We start from the raw sequence: 8,162 nt of genomic DNA on the forward strand, positions 1-8,162 counted from the left end.
GCGTAGGTTCACTAGATTAATTCCCGGAATGGCGGGACTGTCGTATGTTGAAAGGCTGGAGCGATTGGGCTTGTATACACTGGAATTTAGAAGGATGAGGGGGGATCTTATTGAAACATATAAGATAATTAGGGGATTGGACACATTAGAGGCAGATAACATGTTCCCAATGTTGGGGGAGTCCAGAACAAGGGGCCACAGTTTGAGAATAAGGGGTAGGCCATTTAGAACGGAGATGAGGAAGAACTTTTTCAGTCAGAGGGTGGTGGTGTGGAATTCTCTGCCTCAGAAGGCAGTGGAGGCCAGTTCGTTGGATGCTTTCAAGAGAGAGCTGGATAGAGCTCTTAAGGATAGCGGAGTGAGGGGGTATGGGGAGAAGGCAGGAACGGGGTACTGATTGATAGTGATCAGCCATGATCGCATTGAATGGCGGTGCTGGCTCGAAGGGCTGAATGGCCTACTCCTGCACCTATTGTCTATTGTCTATTGTCTATTGTCTATTGAGGCATGTTTAGTAGACGCGAGGAAGAGGTTGGGAGGGATATGATTTACAAAGAGGGTCACTCAAGTGAGATATGGGGCCCAGGAGACAGAAGGTCAGTTTGGGATGATGTTTTCTACCAGGGGTGTCACAAGAAAAGCTGCAAGGCAGGAAATGGTTCTTTAGTCTCAGATATATTTTTTTGCCACAGAAGGCTGTGGATGACAAGTCAGCAGATATTTTTAAGGGAGAGATAGATAGATTCTTGATTAGTACGGGTGTCAGAGGTTATGGGGAGAAGGCAGGTGAATGGGGTTAGGAAGAAGAGATAGGTCAGCCATGATTGAATGGCAGAGTAGACTTGATGGCCCGAATTACCTAATTCCACTATTCCTTATGGCCTTATGGTTGGTGCCTCCTTTAGAGGCAAGAATCTATTACTCAATAGAGTTACATTGACGCTATCTCGGGCACCTTACACCCCAGCGGTATGAACAATGAATTCTCTAACTTCAAGTAATTCTTGCTTTCCCTCTCTCTCCATCCCTCCGCCTTCCCAGTTCTCAGACCAGTCTGACTGTCTGCCTGATTAGTTCATCTCTGTTTGCTTTGTTATCACCTTCTCCAAGCTAACAATGATCTATTCTACATTTTACCTGGTCACAATCTCTTTTGATGTCTTTTTTTCACACTGTACCCTTCCTTATCTGTGTCTCCCTTTCCCCTGAATCTCAGTCTGAAGAAGGGTCTTGACCTGAAACGTCACCCATTCCTTCTATCCAGAGATGTTGGCTGCCTACTGTACTCCCTGTACACACATGACTGTGTGGCCAGGTTCAGCTCAAACTCCATCATCAAGTTTACTGATGACACTGTGGTGGTGGGCCGGATCTCTGACAAAGATGAGAAGGCCTACTGGGAGGAGGTGGCTGATTTGGCACTCTGGTGTAGGGACAATAGCCTCCTCTTGAATGTCAAAAAAACTAAGGAGCTGATTGTGGACTTTAGAAGGGCTCAACATCCAAGAACATACACGCCACTGGAAATAAATGGGATTACTGTGGATAGGGTGAGCAGCTTTAAATACCTGGGAGTCCACATCAAAGAGGATTTGACATGGACAACACACATTGCCGCACTGGTGGGTAAGGCAAAACAGCGCCTTTACCACCTCAGACAGCTGAGAAAATTCAGAGTGTCTCTGAGGATCCTTCAGTGCTTCTACTCTGGGGCTGTAGAGAGCATCCTGTCCTGCAACATCACAGTCTGGTTTGGGAACAGCTCTGCCCAGGACAGGAAGGCCCTGCGGAGAGTAGTGCGTTCGGCAGAACGCACCATGGGAACTACACTCGCCCCCCTGCAGGACCTATACATCAGGAGGTACAGATCAAGAACAAGCAAGATTATGAGGGACCCCTGCCACCCCAGCAACGAACGGTTCCAGCTGCTATGGTCAAGCAAACGCCTCCACTGTCACGCTGTGAAAACAGAGAGGATGAGATGGAGTTTCTTCCCACAGGCCATCAGGACTGTTAACTATTATAACTCCAGGGACTAAATTTTTCTTTTCTGTATTAATTTTAATTTATATGCTGTAATTGTAACTTTCTTTTGCACAATCCACAGGCGTTGCCACTTTCATTTCACTGCACATCGTGTATGTGTATGTGACAAATAAACTTGATCCGCTGAGTTACTCCAACACCTTGTGCTTATCTTCAGAGTTACATTTAATTCACCACCTCACAAGATGCTGCTGTGCATATTTTAGCTAACGATGTCTTCGGTAAACATGTTGCCAAATTAAACTAACTCAGCAAGTCATGCTGAAACTTTATAAAACTTTGGTGAGGCAACATTTGGGCTATTGTGTGCTGTTCCGGCAGCTCCAACTACAGGAAGAATCTGGAGGCGTTGGACAGAGTGCAGAAGAGATATATCTGGTTCATTGGTTAATTGGCATATGTAAAATTACTCCAAATGTGAATTATTTCCAAATTTATTTTGAAAATGGAGGGATGTGGACCATGTAGAATAACAAGGAATTAGTTCAATGTGTCCATCGACAAGCTCCTTAATCATCACTATCATATCTACTTCCACCCCTCTACCTGCTTCACTCATCTCCTTTAACCTCTGCCCCTCACTCCTTAAACCTTTGCCCTCTAATATTTAATATTTCCACCCTGCAAAATAGAGTCTACCCCATTTATGCCTCTCAGAGTTATATATATATTTCTATCAGGTCTTCCCTCAGCCTTCTTCGTTTGAGAGAAAGCAATCCACGTTTGCACAACCTCTCCTTATAGGCAATGCCCTCTAATCCAGGCAGCATCGATCACCCATTTGCACTAGTTCTACATTATCCCAATTTCTCATCCACTCCCTACATGTAAGGAGTAATTTTACATAGACCAACAAACCGGCAAACCAACTAACAAGGTAAACCTCTTCTGCACCCTGTCCAAAGCCTCCACATTCTTCATGTAATGGGGCAATCAGAACAGAACACAATACTCCACTAGGGTCTCTTCTACATCCCGCAGCTCCGCTCTTGCTCCCCCTCCCCCCTCTCACAACAAGGACAGGATGCCCCTCGTTCTCACCTTCCACCCCACCAGCCAGCGGATCCAACATATCATCCACCAACATTTCCGTCACCTACAACAGGACCCCACCACTGGACATATCTTCCCATCCCCTCCCCTCTCTGCGTTCCGCAGAGACCGTTCCCTCCGCAACTCCCTGGTCCACTCGTCCCTTCCTACCCAAACCACCCTAACCCCGGGCACTTTCCCTTGCAACCGCACGAGATGCAACACCTGTCCCTTTACCTCCCCCCTCAACTCCATCAAAGGACCCAAACAGTCTTTCCAGGTGAGACAGAGGTTCACCTGCACCTCCTCCAACCTCATCTATTGCATCCGCTGCTCTAGATGTCAACTTATTTATATCGGCGAAACCAAGCGCAGGCTCGGCGATCGCTTCGCTGAACACCTGCGCTCGGTCCGCATTAACGCAACTGATCTCCCGGTGGCCCAGCACTTTAACTCCCCCTCCCATTCCCAGTCTGACCTCTCTGTCATGGGCCTCCTCCAGTGCCATAGTGAGGCCCGCCGGAAATTGGAGGAGCAGCACCTCATATTTCGCCTGGGCAGTTTGCGGCCCAGTGGTATGAACGTCGACTTCTCCAACTTCAGATAGCTCCTCTGTCCCTCCCTTCCCCTCCTCCTTCCCAGATCTCCCTCTATCTTCCTGTCTCCACCTATATCCTTCCTTTGTCCCACCCCCGACATCAGTCTGAAGAAGGGTCTCGACCCGAAACGTCACCCATTCCTTCTCTCCCGAGATGCTGCCTGACCTGCTGAGTTACTCCAGCATTTTGTGAATAAATCGATTTGTACCAGCATCTGCAGTTATTTTCTTACAATACTCCAAATGTTGTCTCACCAGAATTTTATAAAGCTGCAGTGTGACTTGTTGAATCTTGTAATCCTCACAACGGTTGCTGCATGGTGGCGCAGCGGTAGAGTTACTGCCACACAGCACCAGAGACCCGTGTTCGATCCTGACCACGGCTGCTTGTTTGTACAGAATTAGTTCTCTCCATGACCTTGATGGGTTTTCTTCGGTTTCCTCTCACAACACAAAGACGTACAAGTTTGTAGGTTAATTTGTATAAATGCAAATTGTCCCTCGTGTGTGTAGGACAGTGTTAATGTGCGGGGATCGCTGGTCGGCGCGGATTCGGTGGACCGAAGGGCCTGTTTCCACGCTGGATCTCTATCAATCCTCCAACCAATAAACCTGTTCCCACGCTGAATCTTTAAACTAAACCTAAAAATTATCACTACTGTAATTTATTTATTCCCGATAACATTTTTGAACTTTGGGGGGGAAAAAAACCAGTAGCTTAACTTACTTTAGAGATACAGTGCGGAAACAGGCTCTTCGATTCAACGAGTCCTCGCCGACCAGCGATCCCCGTACACTAACACTATCCTACACACGAGGGACAATTTAGACCAAGCCAATTAACTTGGAATACATCTTTGGAGTGTTGGTGGAAACCAGGACACCCGGAGAAAACCCACACAGTCACGGGGAGAACGTACAAAGTCCGTACGGACAGCACCTGTCGTCAGGATTAAAGCTGGGTCTCTGGCCATGTAAGCAACAACTCTACCACTTTGCCACCGTGCTCCCAATACTCAGATCCAATTTCCTAAGCAACTATGTTTCTGTATTCAGTTTTGTTTATTGTTCAGGTGGCATTTAGTCAGATCTCTCTCTGCCTTTGAAGCAAAAGAAAACTATATTAGACTTCAATCAGGAGCAACTCAATTGTGGAAAACACCACTCATTCAAAATTGCATCAGCTTTTTGATATGCATCCACACTCAACAGTAATCAAGATGTTTACTTCTGCTAAAACACCAGTCAAAATGCAATGATTTATCTATTGCTTCTGGCAATATTCCAAAGCATAGTTGATTTGTGAATTTGAGGATAGTTTTATAGCGTGGTTAAAAATAGCATGTTTAAAATGCAATTTAAAGGTGTTTTAACAAGTTGCCTCAGTGCACAGCTTGTAGCTGGTTTACTATGCATCGTTACTGGTCAGGGAGTCATCATTTGAGGATTAAATCAAGTTGTTTATTCAGGTCTTGATGAGGTGCTTCTCGAGTGTTATTAGGATGTGCACTTATCCAGCGGAGTGGAGAGGCCACCTTTACATGTGTGATTGGCTACCACTTACAACACACCAGAATACCTCGCCTTTAACTGCTTCATGCAGGCAAGGCATTTATGTGACTTCCAGCCCACAATGCAGAGTGGTGCAGCTGGTACAGTTTCTGCTCCTCAGAGCCGGAGACCCATGTTTAATACAGACCTCGGGTGCAGTCTGTGCGGAGTTTGCACGTTTGCCCTGTGACTGCGTGGGTTTTCTTCGGGTGCTCCGGTTTCCTCCCACATCCCAAAGACGTGCTGGTTTGTAGGTTAATTAACCCTCTGCAAAACTGCCCCTAATGTGTAAAGAGTGGATGAGAAAGCGGGATAACGTAGAACGAGAGTAAACGGATGATCGGCGTGGACTTGGCGGGCCGAAGGACCCGTTTGTACACTGTACATTTCAGATTTTTTTTTAGATTTAGAGATACAGTGCGGAAACAGGCCCTTCGGCCCACCGAGTCCGTGCCGCCCAGCGATCCCCGCACATTAACACTATCCTACACACGCTAGGGACAATTTTTTTTCCTACATTTACCCAGTCAATTAACCTGTACGTCTTTGGAGTGTGGGAGGAAACCGAAGATCTCGGAGAAAACCCACGCAGGTCACGGGGAGAAGGTACAAACTCCGTACAGACGGCGCCCATAGTCAGGATCGAACCCGAGTCTCCGGCGCTGCATTCGCTGTAAGGCAGCAACTCTACCGCTGCACCACCGTGCCGCCCATTTCATTTCCTCTTCTTCTTCTTCTTCTGTCGTATGTCTTTTTGACCTGCAGCTCCGTTGAGGCGAGCCAGGCTAACGTGTCATCATCCAGGTCAATCAGACCTTGTTCACTATTCGGTGGCCGGTATTTGGGGCAACTGGTGACTGTGTGCTCCACTGTCTACCATTCACTTAATCAATGCTTTGTGGCAGAAAGGGGAAGCTGCCCCCAATAATGTCACTGAACACCAAAGATGATTATACGTCCTCTCGTTGGGGATGGTCATTCCTTGAGGTTTCTGTTATGTTAATTTTTGTTTCAGAGAAACAGCATTGAAACAGGCCTTTCGGCCCACGCGGACCAGCAATCCCCAGACATTAACACTATCCTACACACACTAGGGACAGTTTTATTACATTTACCAAGCCAATGCCAATTAACCTAGAAACCTCTGCGTCTTTGGAGTGTGGGATGAAACCGAAGTTCTTGGAGAAAACCCACGCAGGTCACGGGGAGAACGTACAAACTCCGTACAGACAGCACCCGTAGTCGGGATCGAACCCGGGTCTCCGGCGCTGCAAGTGCTGTGATACGGCAACTCTACCGCTGCGCCAACGTGCCGTCCTAAAATTAGTTATGTATTTACTACTTGACTCAGTTTTATAACAAATATACTGTCCACCTGATACGATTATAAATAGGCAGGAAGGAATTTAGAACAAGAATACACCACAGAAGTAAAATTACATTCTATTCCATCGAGTACCTTTGCTTTGTTGTGTAGGAAAATAACTGCAGATGCTGGTACAAATCGAAGGTATTTATTCACAAAATGCTGGAGTAACTCAGCGTCTCAGGAGAGAAGGAATGGGTGACGTTTCGGGTCGAGACCATTCTTCAGACTGATGTCAGGGGGGCGGGACAAAGGTAGTATCTAGGTGGAGACAGGAAGATAGAGGGAGAACTGGGAAGGGGGAGGGGAAGAGAGGGACAGAGGAACTATCTAAAGTTGGAGAAGTCAATGTTCATACTGCTGGGCTGCAAGCTGCCCAAACGAAATATGAGGTGCTGTTCTTCCATTTTCCGGTGGGCCTCACTATGGCACTGGAGGAGGCCCATGACAGAAAGGTCAGACTGGGAGTGGGAGGGGGAGTTGAAGTGCTCAGCCACCGGGAGATCAGGTTGGTTGAGGCGGACTGAGTGAAGGTGTTGAGCGAAACGATCGCCGAGCCTGCGTTTGGTTTCGCCGATGTAAAGAAGTTGACATCTAGAACAATGGATACAATAGATGCTTTGTTGCATATTTCATGGTGTCGAGGTTTTGCAAGCTGTAGCATACCATTTCACCTCCTAACTTTGCAACCAATCCATACATTCATGACTGTATTCCATGTTCAGCAAGTCTAGCTAGCCCCACTCAAAAAAAGTTTGTTTCTGCATGAAACTTTGAGGAAATCAACAATTAATTGGATCTTTATTTAAGAAACGACATTATTAGTAAAATTCTTCTGATTTAAAGATTGCAAATTACTTTCTTTACAGAAAATCTATTGGCAAGAGATATAGCATCAAACAGACATGCACATCTATTTGGCTATTAAAATGACATGCACATTGGGCATTTTGGACAGTGCAAAAGTTCAAGATTGTTTTTTGAAAAATCCATTTAAAAGCACAAAAGCCACTCAAAACAGTTAAATATTCAAACTGTGCTTTACTTTATGTAACAAAAGCTTAGCCCGACCACCACGTTTACATGGATAGTGACTCTTTCATTGACATGTATAATCAACTCGTAAAAACTGTACCCGAGAATAAATATGGCTTTTAATGACAAGAAACAGAAAACGGTGCAAATTACAACGAGAACCTTCATTTATTATATATGACATATAAAATATATGATATAATTTAAACACAATATATTATTATGTCTTTCCTCAACTCAGATGTTTAACTGATTTCTGCATAACTTTCCAAGGTGCTAACAATTCCAGTTCTTCTCTCCCCTCAACCAATCCCTCCTAACCATAGACACAAAATGCTGGAGTAACTCAGCAGGACAGGCAACATCTCTGGAGAAGGAATGGGCAACGTTTCGGGTCGAGGGTCTCGCCCATTCCTTCTGTCCAAGATACATACCAGGCTTGAGTTCTGGGTCAAAAACAAATCCCCGTGCAGACTAGTGATGATAAGGGAGAGCACTTTATCGCTTCATGCTAAATTGTAGTTGGAGTCACTT

This window comes from Rhinoraja longicauda, chromosome 18, assembly GCF_053455715.1.
Source record: "Rhinoraja longicauda isolate Sanriku21f chromosome 18, sRhiLon1.1, whole genome shotgun sequence".
Lineage (NCBI taxonomy): Eukaryota > Metazoa > Chordata > Chondrichthyes > Rajiformes > Arhynchobatidae > Rhinoraja > Rhinoraja longicauda.